Source organism: Petaurus breviceps, unplaced genomic scaffold, assembly GCF_028583685.1.
Source record: "Petaurus breviceps papuanus isolate PSGF00001 unplaced genomic scaffold, PetGlider_PUasm1.0 90919, whole genome shotgun sequence".
Classification (NCBI taxonomy): domain Eukaryota; kingdom Metazoa; phylum Chordata; class Mammalia; order Diprotodontia; family Petauridae; genus Petaurus; species Petaurus breviceps.
This window is the reverse complement of record NW_027187378.1, coordinates 2,299,630-2,313,871: the sequence shown is the minus strand read 5'-3', so window position 1 is coordinate 2,313,871 and position 14,242 is coordinate 2,299,630. Positions and strand designations below refer to the sequence as shown.

Here is a 14,242-nt window from a genome sequence, read left to right as displayed (position 1 = left end):
TCCCCCCTACTCTCCTGTATGGGTGAGATACCCTATTTAGTGTGTATGTCATTTGCTCCCTAAGCCAAATTCAATGAGAATAAGGTTGACCCATTCCCTTTTTCCTTCCTATTCTTCCACTCCATTGTAACAATTTTCCCTTGCCTCTTCTATATGAAATAGTTTACCCCATTCTGTCTCTCCCCATCTCCTTTCATTATATTCCTCTCTCACCTCTTAATATCACCTTTTAAGTATCATCCCTTCCTATTAAATTGGTCCTGTGCCCTCTATCTATGTATACCTGTACCCATATGTACACACATTCACATATGCATTATGTCCATATACCCCCCTATGTAGACATATATATGCGTGTGTGTGTATATATATATATATATATATATATATCACACATAGGGATGTAAATAGTTCAACTTTGATAAATTCCTTATGATTTCTCTTCCCTGTTTAACTTCTCATACTTCTCTTGCTTCTTGTATCTAAATGTCAAATTTTCTATTCAACTCTGGTTTTTTCAGCAAGAATGCTTGAAAGTCCTCTATTCCACTGAATGTCCATATTTTCTCTTGAAACATGATACTCAGTTTTGCTGGGTAGGTGATTCTTGGTTTTAATCCGAGCTCCTTTGACCTCTGGATTATCATATTCCAAGCCCTTCAATCCCTCAGTGTGGAAACTGCCAGAATCTGTGTTACCCTGATTGTGTTTCCACAATATTCAAATTTTTTCTTCCTGCCTGCTTGTAATATTTTCTCCTTGATCTGGGAATTCCAGAACCTGGATTTAATATTCCTAGGAGTTTTCTTTTTGGGATCTTTTTCAAAAGGTAATTGGTGGATTCTTTGAACTTCTATTTTGCCCTCTGGTTCTAAAACATCAGGGCAATTTTCCTTGAGAATTTCTTGAAGGATGATTTCTAGGTTCTTTCTTTGATCATGGCTTTCAGGTAGTCCAATAACTTTTAAATTATCTCTCCTGAATCTATTTTACAGGTCAGTGGTTTTTCCCATGAGATATTTCACATTGCCTTCTATTCTTTCATTTGTTTGGATCTGTTTAACATCATCTTGATTTCTCATCAAGTCACTAGCTTCCATTTGCTCCAATCTAATTCTGAAGGAATGATTCTTTTCAGTGAGCTTTTGAGATTCTTTTTCCATCTGGCAAATTTGGCTTTTTAAGGCATTCTTCTCCTCATTGCCTTTTTGAGCCTCTTTTGCCATTTTTAAGATGTTATTTTCCTCAGTCAGGTTGTTGACTCTCATTTCATAATTTTCTTGCATCATTTTCATTTCTCTTCCCAATTTTTCCTCCACTTCTCTTATTTGGTTTTCAAAATCCTTCTTAAGGTCCTCTATGGCCTTTAAGAAGCTCTTATTTTTCTTGGAAGCTTTTGGTGCAGGAGTTCTGACTTGACTGTCTTCCTCCTGTTCCATGCTTGGATCCTTTTTGTCTCCCAAATAGTAGTGTAAAATTGGGTTGCTCTGCTTGCTTTGCTTCCCTCATTTGCTCATGTTGCCACTCAATTACTTGACTTTTGGGCTTTTTGTCACAGTAGGACTCTGCTACAAGACAAGGGAGCTTTATCCCAAACATTGGGATTTTCTCTGCTGCCAAAGGTATTAGTCGGGTGCCCTCTATGAAGCCTCCACATACTCTGGCAAGCTGGTCACATACCCCAGGACCTCCACCCTTGACTGCAATGCAGATCCAAGCAGGTTAAAGCAAGAGTGATTACCCCTCAGACCATACTCCTGAACTAGTGGATCTGAAAGTCCACACTGCACTGACCTCTCACTTTGTCCTTAGTATCTATATGTTGATAATTCTGGAAACTGCCACAGCTGCTGGTGATCTAAAGTCCCTCCAGGAGGTGAGGCTAAAACCTCAGGCTCTGGGGGGTGGGGGTGGCGGGGCTGGGCTCAGCTCCTAGAGTGCTGCGCTGGCCGGATTCCTGCCGGCCTGCCAGGCTGTCCTCAGCGGGAGGTTAGCTTCTCTGTGTCATTTTGTGGGTTCTGTAGATCCAAAGTTTCTTCAGAGTCACCTTTTACATGAATTGGAGGAGGTAGGAGTGGGAGTCTCATGGAAATCCTGTTTCTACTCTGCCATCTTGACTCGCCCCCTGGCAGTGTATATTTTCAAAACAGGGAAGGTCTTCAGATTCCCTTAGGCTTATTAAGGGGCAGAGAAGAGCTTCGAATTCTCATTACCATTACAACTACTTGAATAAATCTTTACTCCCAGCAGTTTTAATATTCTGGCCTAGAGCCTATGTAAGCAACCTGACACCCCCACTGCTGTTTGATTAGCTGACATAATAAGAGTGATTTAGATTCATATAGGACTTTAAAGTTTTAAGTCACTTTGCATCCATTATTTCATTTAGTTATCACAACAACCCTGAGAGGTATTATCATTAATCCCATTTTACAGATGGAGAACCTGCGAGTTAGGGAGTTTAAAGTAACTTGCTCTCAGTCACAGAACTGTCATGAGATAGAAGCGGGATTCAAAACTAGGTCCTCCTTACAAATCCAGGCTCTTCCCACTACAACATGCAAAATATTTCACATCACAAGATTTATGACTTCTAGACAATGTCTATGCATGGATAGGCCCTGAGGTGTTGTTAGGGTTGCTATGTAACATTCAAATCCCCAGGTAGTTACCCAGCCCCTTCACATTTTGACTATCAGAGTAAGAGCAAATATGTAGACATTCAAGTCACCCACAGACCCATAAATAAATAGTAATGTTATCTACCTTCCTTTTCATTTTGACACGAAAATCAGCATTCCTTGGCAGTGACTTTGAACCTTCCTCAAAACATTGTATAGAAACCAGAGCCTGGGGTATTTGGCTAGTTTGACTACGTGAACACAACCTGCTGAGTTAGCTGATGTGAGGCACAACTGTGTTGAGAACGTTGTTTCACAAGCTAGACCAGCCTATTTACTGGGAAAAGTTTGGATGAGGGGACTGATAGAAGAGAAAGGAATAAGGTGCCAGTGCTTCCACTCCCCCAAAAAAATCCACCTCCTACTTCAATAATCCATCTTCTCAGGGCTAGCATCATCCTGATGTGCCAACCTGTGATTTGTTCTTGGTTTCTCCCCTGCCTTCTCTGCCAGCATCCTTGGTGTCATCAGACTCAGTTCAACTCGTGTCTCCATTCTCTCACCTTCTCCTGTGATCTTTGAGCCTACCTCACTTCCTGCTGATCTCTGTAACTTCAGACCCATATAGACATGGGACTGTCTGCCAACATTCCTCTGCAGACCTCAAGCACATGGTTCCCACCCCTGTTTTGGCACCACTGTGGCCACAATTATCAGCTGCCAAATCTTGGCCCACCCAAAATGCTGTCTGGAGTCCTGCTTCTTACAGAGCATTTCACGACCTAGCTAAATGCAAGCTTCTATAGTACTAGAATAGATCAAGTCAACAAATTCCCTCAAATAAAAAATCTGATTCAGGAGTACTTACAGAAAATATTTTCATCTCATTATCCATATCACAACTTATAATGCCTCAGAGGTATTATGCAGTAAGTTAAATCCCCAGGTACCACAGTATTTAGGCAGCCAGGTGGTACAGTGGATAGAGTACAGGACTTGGAGTCAGGAAGATTCATCTTCATGAGTTCAAATCCAGCCTTAGACACTTACTAGCTATGTGACCCTGGATAAGTTACCTAATCCAGTTTTCCTCAGTTCCCTCATCTACAAAATGAACAGGAGAAGGAATGGCAAACCACTCCAGTATCTCTGCCAAGAAAACTCCAAATGGGGTCACAGAGCGTCAGACACAACTGCACAACTGCCATATTTGACCATTTTCCTAAGCCACTGTTAGAAGTTACCTTTTGGGAGAAGGGTAACTGCCCTCAGCTAAAACATCACTCAGATGAGTGAGTACTAACTATTCCCCAGAATCCACATTCCATCTCCTGATTCCTTGCCTTTATTCAGCTGATCACTTTTGCATGAAATGCTTTCCATACTCACCTCAAGATGTTAGAATTCTTATCTTCCTTCAAGGTATAACCAGACTTCAAAGTGTTATTCATGTTCCTTCTCCATGAAACCTTCCCTGATTCCCTTGGCTGCTGATACTCTTTCCCTCTTCCAATAACGTTGCATTTTACTTGCCCTTGTGAATGTTATATCCATCTCCACCCCCAAAAGATTGCAAATTCCTTAAGGTGAGAGAATGTTCTATGTTAGTCTTTGTAGCCCAAGAATCTAGCAAGTCCCGTTCACATAGTAGGTGTTTAATAAATGTGTGATTTTGTTGAAGTAGTCTTTTCAACAGTTAGAAAAGACACTTATAACTGGGGAAGAGTACAAGTCTTTCAACATCACACTCTAATGATCTACCTCAGATCAAGGGACATAAAATTACAAACACATACATCAGAACTATACAGTTAGGGGGCGGCTAGGTGGTGCAGTGAATAGAGCACCAGCCCTGGAGTCAGGAGGACCTGAGTTCAAATTTGTCCTCAGACACTTAATACTTACTAGCTGTGTGACCTTGGGTGAGTCACTTAACCCCAATTGCCCTCCAAAAAGCAACAAACCAAACCAAAAAAAAAAAAACTACACAGTTCAGTTCCATGAGTTTCATTTTGCTCAGATATTTCTACTCAGACTTGAGCATTTAAGCAGATAACATACCAAAGGGTTCCCAAGTGATCTTAAGTAGTGATACAACCAGGAAACTGAGATACCAACACAGTGCAGAAACTTTGTCTTCCTATTATCTGGTTGGCTTTTCTGTGGGCATATATACTTATGGGTGAAAAGGGTACCAATTCTCCACTACCACTCTATTAACTTTCCCACCCTAGAGATGCCTCTGCCCAGGGCCAACCCTTCTTATTAGTGAGTCCATGACCACCATTTCATTGGATAACCAAGCAGGAATGTGCTAGAAAATGTTTAAAAAACAGTTCACTGAAGAAAAAAAATAGTACTGAGACACACTTTTACATTTAATCTGAATTATTAACATTATCTACATCACTTTTTGAGTTTAAACAAAAATATATAAATCAAGCTCTGATTTGTAGCATTTATCAATTTTCAAGATAAACATTTTGTCGTAGTTTGGTCATATCCTCTTATTTATGACCCCATTTAAGGTTTTCTTGGCAAGGATACTGGAGTGGTTTGCCATTTCTTTGTCCAGCTCATTTTACATATGAGGAAACCTAGGTAAATAAGGCTAAGTGACTTGCCCAGGATCACACAGCAAGTAAGTGTCTGAGGCTGGTTTTGAAGTCAGGAAGATTCTTGACTCCAAGCCCTATACTGTATCTGAAGTACCACCTAATTGCCCAAGGTATAAATCCTCACACTAAAAATTAAACAAGCAGCTTTTTGAACCACAATTTTCAGTGTAAGGTTTTATAGCTAACTCCAACACAGCTCTACACACAGGCCATGTTTGCTTTATGCTTGTCTCTCATAACCTTGTAGGTTATCTGACAAAGGCACACAGAGTCCATTAAAATGCACACTCTAGGGGTGGGAGTCAGTAGATCTGGACCCTAACTCTAGCTCTGTTTTATGAAAGTCAGTTGACCTTAATGCCAAAAATCTCAGTTTGCTCATATGTTGAATGGGAAGAAGAATAATCCTTCATAGGTTTATTGTGAGAATAAAATGAGATTAAAAAAAAAAACCTTAAAAAGTGAAAAACATGCTACGTTTTTTCCCCCTGAAAACTCACAATAGTCTTGTTAGAGGTGCCACAAGTTCTAGAAAAAAAGTTAGATACTATTTTCTAGGATTTTCACTGGATTTAGAGTGGGAAAGGATTTTAGGAATCACCTGGTCAAGCCACCTGGTCATTGGACAAAGGAGGAAATTGGGGTTCTAAGAGGATAAATGACTTATCCAAGGTCATATAATAAGTGACAGAGGCAAAATGTGAACCCAGGTCATCCTACTCCAAATACAAATTTTATGTCTTATACTACACCTTATGGTGTGTCATGTAGGCCACATGTAACAAACCTTGAATTTGAGCCAAGTTCCCCCTCTTGCTCTCTGAGTATATATGTGATCTTCATAATGATAATAACTAGTGTTTATATAGAGCTTTAGTACCTGCAAAAGGCTTTCTATGCATTGTCTTTCTTGAGCTCTGTGAAATAGGTACTTTAGGTTTTATGCCCATTCTACAGGTGAAGAAACTGAGGCTTAGAGAAATAAATCAATTTGCTTTTAATCTCCAAAATAGTAAGTGTCTCAGAGAGGATTTTGATCTAGGTGTCCTTGCCTTCAAGTTCAACAGCGAATTCACATTCTACCATGCTGTTAAAGCTGAAGGTAGTGGCTTCAATTAATAATAAGAATAGCTAAGATTTATATAACGCTTACTGTATGCCAGATACTGTACTAAAAAACATTCTACAATTTATCTCACTTAATCCTCACGTGGTGTCTGAGGCAGGATCTGAACTCAAGCCTTCCTGTTGTTAAGCTCAGTGCTCTCTGAATTATGCTAGGCTGCCTTTCATGGCTCTAGCAAGCAGATATATAGTCAGAGATTTAATCAGGAATAATATTCAAAACACTGTCTATGAAGGATAGTTTATACCCTTCAAGTTCCACTCAACTACTGATTCTCACTTTCTCATGTATTTTTTTTTTTGCAGCTGGATGAGAGTAGTGGAGGGAATGTGAAGGAGAATCAGTGACAGCAGGGAACTTTATAAAAGTCAAGCACTTCGGTAAAAGAATTTTTAGCTCCACCAATAAGAGGAGCAAGGACAAAGAGGAAGAGCCTGATTGAACTGGCATTTTTTCCTCCCATCTTCTTAATTCCAAGAAACGTGGTCCCTAGGTAGATGCTACATGATCCACTATCCAAAAAAATGGATAATAAAATCTTTCTTCTTTCATCTGCCCTTAGCAAAACCAAAACCAACCACAAAGAAAAAAACTTAAAAATGCAACAATAATGCCTACAATGTATGTAGCGCTTTAAATTTTGCAAACCACTTAGAGCTGGATTTAGATTAAGAGCTGAATGGAAGTGACCTCGGAGGCCATCCAATCTGATCTAATTATTTTAGAGATGATGAAACTGAGATTCCATGCAGCAAAAGTCTTTCAGAGTCATGGCCTAGTGGATAGAAAGCTAAACCTAAGGTCAGGAAGTATACAATTAAATGAAAAAAAAATGTTTTCAACTCTTTTAATAGAAGATTGAAATAGGAAGGAAGCTTTCAGAATTATTCGTCCAAAATGGTCATTTAGCAAATAAGAAAACTGAAACCTGAAAAGGTAAACATGCATTTACTTGCCCAAGGTCACATATAGGTATTGGCAGAGCCAGAACTAAACTCTTTGCCATCTCATTTCTCTGGGTGATTGCCAGTACCTAGCCAGGTTTCCACATGCGTAAAGTAAAAGGCAGGAGGGGGAAGAAATAGATGGAGAAGGCAGTGGAGTGTTCTGGACCAAGGCTGGTAAATTTGATAAGCTAAGTCACCCCAAAGAAAAGGTCTATGTCTTCTTTTCTATATCTAATTTATTAGACTATAAGCTCCTTGAGGGCAGGACACTTTTTTTGCTTTTTCTTTGCATTCCTAGTGTTTGGCACAGTGCTTGTCATATATCAAGTACTTAATACATGATTGCTGATTGATTGATTTCAGCTATTTTAATTTTTTTTTTATTTTTCACTTTTATCCTGTTGAGATTTTAAAAACAAATTTCTTTTTGATATCTTTTGTTTTCACATCACCTTCATTTCCCAATATTCTTTCTACCCTCTATTCCCTCCCAAGGAACCATCCTGTATAATCTAAAATAAAAAAGAGGGGAAAAAGTTGAACAAAAGTAACCAATACTTCCACTAATTCCCATGTTATATATGGTGTTGGACAGACATTTCACCTACCACTACAAAATATGAAATAGGAGATGGGATCCAAGAGGTAAGCATATTTTCTATCACTTGTTTATTTAATAATTCTCCCCCTAACCATAGCTGTGGAAGGTACCCTGGTTCTCTTTTAATTTTTTTTAATGACATAATTTTCCATTTTGGGTCAAATATTCGTTGTGAACTTGTGGTATATGGCATAAGATACTGATTTAATCCTAATTTCTACCAAGCCGCTTTCCAATTTTTCCAGCAATTCTCATCAAAAAAGATTACTTCATGAAGTAATTTATGTTCTCAGGTTCATCAAATACTTAGTTACTGAAATTGATACTGATTTTTCCTTGTATATTTTGTTCTACTAATCTACTTTTTTTATTAAAAAAAAGGACAAATATTTTAGGTGATTACATTTTTAATATATAAATTGAAGTCTAAAAAATGTTTTACTCATTCGTTCTTTCTTTGTCCCCCACGTTATTTGTTTCCTTTGAAATTTCTGATTTTTTTTGGTGGGGAGGGGCGGCGTTTCTAAGTAAACTTAGTTAGTATTATTATTAACTCAAAAAGTATCTCTTTGGTAGTATGATTTTCATGGCACTAAGTTTGTAAATTAAGGTAAACAGTGTCATCATTTTTATTTTATTAACTCACTCATTCATTCTTCTTTGGAAACCACCCTTGACTCTATTTCTTTTTCCTCCCAGAACCTCCCTATTAAGGAAGTACCCAGGCCAGTTAATCTTTACTTCTTTATTCTTCCTTGGGTGGTTCTCCTGAATTTCTGAAACTCTTTTTCTTCCATGCCTTCTTGTATATACCTTTTCCAACCTTCTCCTCTTAGAATGTAAGCTTTTCAAGGGCAGGGACTACATTTCTTTTTGCTTCTTTTTGGATTCTCCACACAGTGCCTGGCAGTGCTTATTGACTTGACTTGACTGAATCATAAGTGCTAGATAACTTCTCCAATTATTGAAGTCATTGTTTATTTCTTTAAGGAAATCTAATTGTAATTGTATCTACAAAGGTTTTAAGTGTACCTGGGTAAACTGATTCCCAGATATTATTAACTTCATAGTTATTTTGAAAGGGACTTCAATTTCTATTATTTCCATCAAGATTTTGCAATTGCCATATAGAAATATTATTTTTGTGAGTTTATGTTTTATACTAAAGTTTACTGAAGATAGTCTCAATGTCTTTCTTTTTTTTGCTAATTATCTGGGACTAACTAAATTTGACAACAAATAGGGGTAGTTTTATTTCTTTTTTGCTATTTTTATGCATCTAATTTTTTTTGTCTTATTGTTATCACTAACATTTTGATTCCAGCAGACTAATGGGACATCCTTGCTTTATTTCTAAATTTATTGGGATAACATCTAGTGTCTCCCTATTGCATATAATACTAGCTAGTTATTTTATTGTTGTTTTTGCTTTTTGGAGAGTGGAGGGAAGGGTAATTGGGGTTAAGTGACTTGCCCAAGATCACACAACTAGTAAGTATTAAGTGTCTGAGACTGGATTTGAACTCGGGTCTTCTTGACTTCAGGGCCAGTGCTTTATTCACTGAGGCACCTAGTTGCCTCTAGCTAGTTATTTTAAATATGTGCTTTTAAATCATATTAATATAAGATTGTTCTTATGTTTATGTTTTGCAGGCTTCTTTTAGCATAAATAAATACTGTGCTTTGACAAAGACTTTTTTGTACTTATTCGTATAATAATCTAGGATTGGCTGTTTTAATTTTTTCTTAATGTTGAACCATATCTGCAACCCTGGTAAGAATACAAGTTTTTCATATTGAATAATTGTAATTTTAAAATGGTATTAATATAATGAGCACAAAAAAGATACAGAAATTAAATGGAAACTTAATAAAGAAATCTTGAATAATTAGGGGGTCAAGGAACAAATAAGAGAAACAATGAATAAATATGTAGAAGAGAATGATAATTACAAGATAACATACAAAATTTCTTCTATGCAGCTAAAACTGTCAACAGAGGTAAAATATATCCCTGAAAAAAAACATATATATAAACTTGTTAGAATATTAGCTTATTCTGAGTATGGATTGTTTCATTCTATGTGTTTGCATCAGCAACCCCCAGTACATAAAAGGTTTCAATAAATGTTTATTAATTGATTGATACATTTTTAAAATTTACATTTAAAAATTACAAAAATACATTAAAAAAAAAGAAGGTTAAGGAATTGAATATGAATATTAAATGAATGAATATTAAAACTATGGAATAAACAAACCAACCTCAAACAAACACAAAATGGAAACTTTGAAAATTAGGAAGAAATACAATAGAAAAGTTGTAAAACAAAAAAAGCATATAATTTATCAACAAAATTAAAGACTCATTCTTCTAAAAGACTAGCAAAATAGACAAATGTTTAGCATCAACTTGATTAAAAAGAAAAGGAAGGAAAATACATTTTTTAAAATAAAAGTGGTCAAAGTAAAATCAAACCAGAAGAAATAAAAGGGCTTTATACAGAAGTTATTCTACATGGTTCTGTGCCAATGTATAAACTTTTGTTTAAAAGAAATAGAAATTGTTTAAAAAATATAATGCATCCAAATTAAGGGAACACTAAAAATATTTTTAAAATACAAGTTTTTTTTTAATGAATTGTTTTTAAAAAGAAATGGAAATTGTTTAAACAATACAAAGTATCCAAAATAAGAGAAAACTAAAAATATTTTTAAAATACAAGTTTTTTTTAAAAAATTAATTGTCTATAAAGGAGTTAGCAAAAAAAAGAACAATTGATCCAAATGGATTTGTAGAATAATTCTATCAAACTTTTAAATAATAATTAATATTGATAACACAAATTATTTAAAAATTAAGAAAGATTAGGACAAATATAGTCTTAATACCTAAATTATTGTATTGAAGCACAAAGTAAAGATAGAGAAATAAAGACTAATGTTATTGATGAGCTTTAATTCCTACATTTTAAATAAAATCCTACCTAAAATACTATAGAAACATATCTAAAAATTATTTAGCAACATTTTTTCTATTTCTGACTACATATTCCTCATGGAGTAGTTTTTCCTTAGCAAATATGTAGGTCATTGCCCCTAAACTTGTAAATCTACCTCAAAACATCAATGAATCATTGTTCTCATCAATGTGGGCACTCCCTCCACATATATAGGTCACATCCCTTCCATGCCTTTTCATCCCTCATGGCTCTTATCCATTTCCACCCATGCATCTTCCATAGGGAGTTGACCTAATGTACTAGAGGGCTTCCTCTTGATCTCCTGACCTCATCTGGTGACCAGTGGAGTGCACAGGCTATCCCTCCATTATCTCATCTTGTTGAATGTCTCCTCTCCTCATCATATATTTTTCATGATTTAAATTCCCCTTCAAGCACATAACTCATAATTTGTAAAATGCTGCAGTCTATTAACACCCACCTGCATTTCTTTTGTTCTTTAGGAGACCCACACATTTGATTCCTCAGATATTTGGTATTAAATGATTCATAGCCATATGGTACCACCAGAAGAACACTGGTGTTTTTTTAAGTATTTTTTTTTGTTTCAGGGAGAAATTTGGGGTCATTGGAAGCACAGGAAATTTTTCCAAATGCTATTCAGCCAACTGTCTTTCCCCTCTTTATTTGTTGACCAAGTTCACTGTCCATCCACAGTTTCTGTGCAAAATATATGTACTGATGAACCAGCTCTGTGGAATGTCCCTTCCACTATAAATCACCACCTCTAGATAACAGGCCTTCTTTATCCACTTTATTTTTAATTGCTGACATTTATATAGCACTTTCACATTTACAAATGACTCTACATACATTGTCTTCTTTAATCTTCACAACACTATTATCTCTAGTTTACAGATGAGGAAACTGAGGGTTTGATGTTGAGTGAAATTGGAGTCACACACCTAGTAGCTGGTATTTAAATTAAGAACTTCCTGACTCCACATCCTACCACCTTTGCTCTCTGCCAGACTGCACAGAAGAAAGAGAAACTGGACAAACACTTTGGAGTGAATTTTATGTCTCCTTTTGGAGGCTTTACAAAATTCTGGGGCTTGGTGCCATAAGCACAATGTCATCTACAAAGAGTAACATCTAGACAACCTTTTCATCTATAGAGACCCCTTTTCCTACTTGAACTCATCAACTTATAAACTGCAATAGAAATAAAATGAGAAGAATTAAAGAAGAAAGGCCTGGCTGATTTTCCTAGAGGCCTAAATGAATTCTATTTCCAGGGGTGCTGGGGTCACTAATGATGGCACTGTTGATTAACCATACATTACATTTACTATATACTAGTAAGAAATTGAAAACTTTGATGAAACAACCAGCTGACACAAGAGTTAGTAGCAATTATAGCATCCTAAGGCTTTTAATATTTTCTAAGGTCTCTATTTCCTAACACTAATTAAAAATCAAAGCTCATATCAATATTTGATTTCAAGGTCTTAGACAGACTCCATTTTAGGACACCAAATCAATCTTTTGTTATGATTCTTAGTAAAAGGAGGACTTCTCTTGTGTGGTGGAGGTCAGCTCATACAACACTTAGGAATCCCAATTTTACAATTGGCTGATGAGGAAACAAAACAGAAAAGAACCAGGAAATGTATTCTCCCTTCTCCTCTATACTTGTCAAATGTTATTCATCCTTCAAAAACACCTATTGCCTCCTTTTGTTAATCCATTCAACAAACACTTTTTAAGCCCCTACGATGTACAGAGCACTTTCCTTGATGAAAACTTTCTAGACCATCACAGTTCATGTTACTCTGAATTCACTGCTCCTACAGAATTCATTGTCTTCACCAATGGTTTCCAAAGGATGTACTAAAGAATTACACTTTAACTGCAATTGCCAGTAATAAGGTTTCTCTTCAACAAAACACTCCTACCCTTATCTTCCTAAATTCCCCAATTAAGACGACTCTATTTTTCAAGCTTCCAGCTTCCTCCCTTCCGAGCTGAGGTTTTCCCTTGACGGCAGACCTTGTTGCCTATATTCAGAAATTCAGAGTAGTTTTCTTACATTCCTGGATTATGGTATTCATATCATATGTTGGTTTTTATTTATTAATTTATCATGTTATCCTATAACATCTGAGGTCCTTAAGTTATCTCTCTGCATCTTACTTTCAAGGTCAGTCACTTTATTTATGTAGGATTCATGCTTTTTATTTTTTTCAACTTGGATGTCTTCTTTTCTTCTTACCTGTTCCCACCGACACACACTTTTTTCTTCATTTTTTTTTTACTTTGTAATCTTTGAATATGTTTTTTATTTCCTCTACCATGTTGGCAGCAGCCTGCATCTTGAGTTCTAAATTGTTTACTGTTCATCTTCATTAATTCTTCTAGCTCTTATTTTTGACCAGATCTGTTTATATTATAATCTATTGAATCATCCTGGAGTTTCATGCTGGTTTGTTTTGTTTTTCCATTTCTCTGGGGAGTCTATGGAATTTCATTTTTGATTGGGGATCTTTGATTCATTTTCTTCCATTGTGTTCAATATGCCATGGCCTCTTCTTTTAGATTTTATTTATTTGTCCACCCTTCTTTCTCCATCTCACTGTTGGTTTATCTGCTTGGGAGCTAGGTTTTTGCCTAGTCTTTTCTTTCTTATATTTACATGGTTTTTTTTTCTTGGATTCCCAGTGACTCGTCTTGTGTTTTTCCCTTCCAGTTTTTAAACATTTCTACTTCCTAATGCCGCATCATAGAACTTTTCTTTGACCCTAAGAGTCCTCAGTCACCTAATGTTTAGGGGAATTGAGGAGTGTGATTCCCTAGTCAGACTAAATCTGTAGAAGAGTAATCCAACTGGATTTCCTTCCAGTTCCCATTCCTTTTGTCAAAGAAGCTTATTATTCCCTAGACAACTATATGTGTGTGATATCTTCAAATGGCAGGCCATCTTTCTCCTTCTGAGGCCTTGTAGCCCCTTTTTTACATGTGATTGGACAGAACGAACATCTTCTACTACCTGTGGAATATGACAGATTATAGGTTGAGTCATTGCTGTGAGACAACCAAAAAGGGGTTCCCATATTTGGATGCTAACATTCAATGTTGACACTAAAGTTGATGGTGCTGGTTGTAACCAGTACACAGATTAGGCTGGGAATGGGTCAGTGAGTGGAAGCATTAAGTATTTAAAATTGAAGGCTTTTACTTTGGGTGGTGTTTCTGTCTCAGTGCTATTCATCTGGAGAATATTTCTTTTTCAATTTTTAAGGTTTTTTTATTGTTGATTTGATTTGTTTTTTGTTTTTGTTGTTGTTGGAGAGGTTTGGAGACAAT

General features: G+C 36.3%; 1 long non-coding RNA gene across 2 annotated transcripts in view; it reads right to left on the bottom strand.

Annotated features, from left to right (window-relative positions):
- LOC138151750 (uncharacterized) overlaps nt 1-14,242 on the bottom strand; it is a 67,832-nt gene that overhangs the window by 30,164 nt on the left and 23,426 nt on the right. The window contains exon 1 of one of the 2 annotated variants that reach the window (XR_011165903.1): nt 4,011-4,373. The exons of the other annotated variant lie outside the window; for it this stretch is intronic. This is a non-coding gene — a long non-coding RNA (uncharacterized lncRNA). Of the gene's footprint in view, nt 1-4,010; nt 4,374-14,242 lie in introns of those variants that run through there. 2 annotated transcript variants of the gene reach the window in all.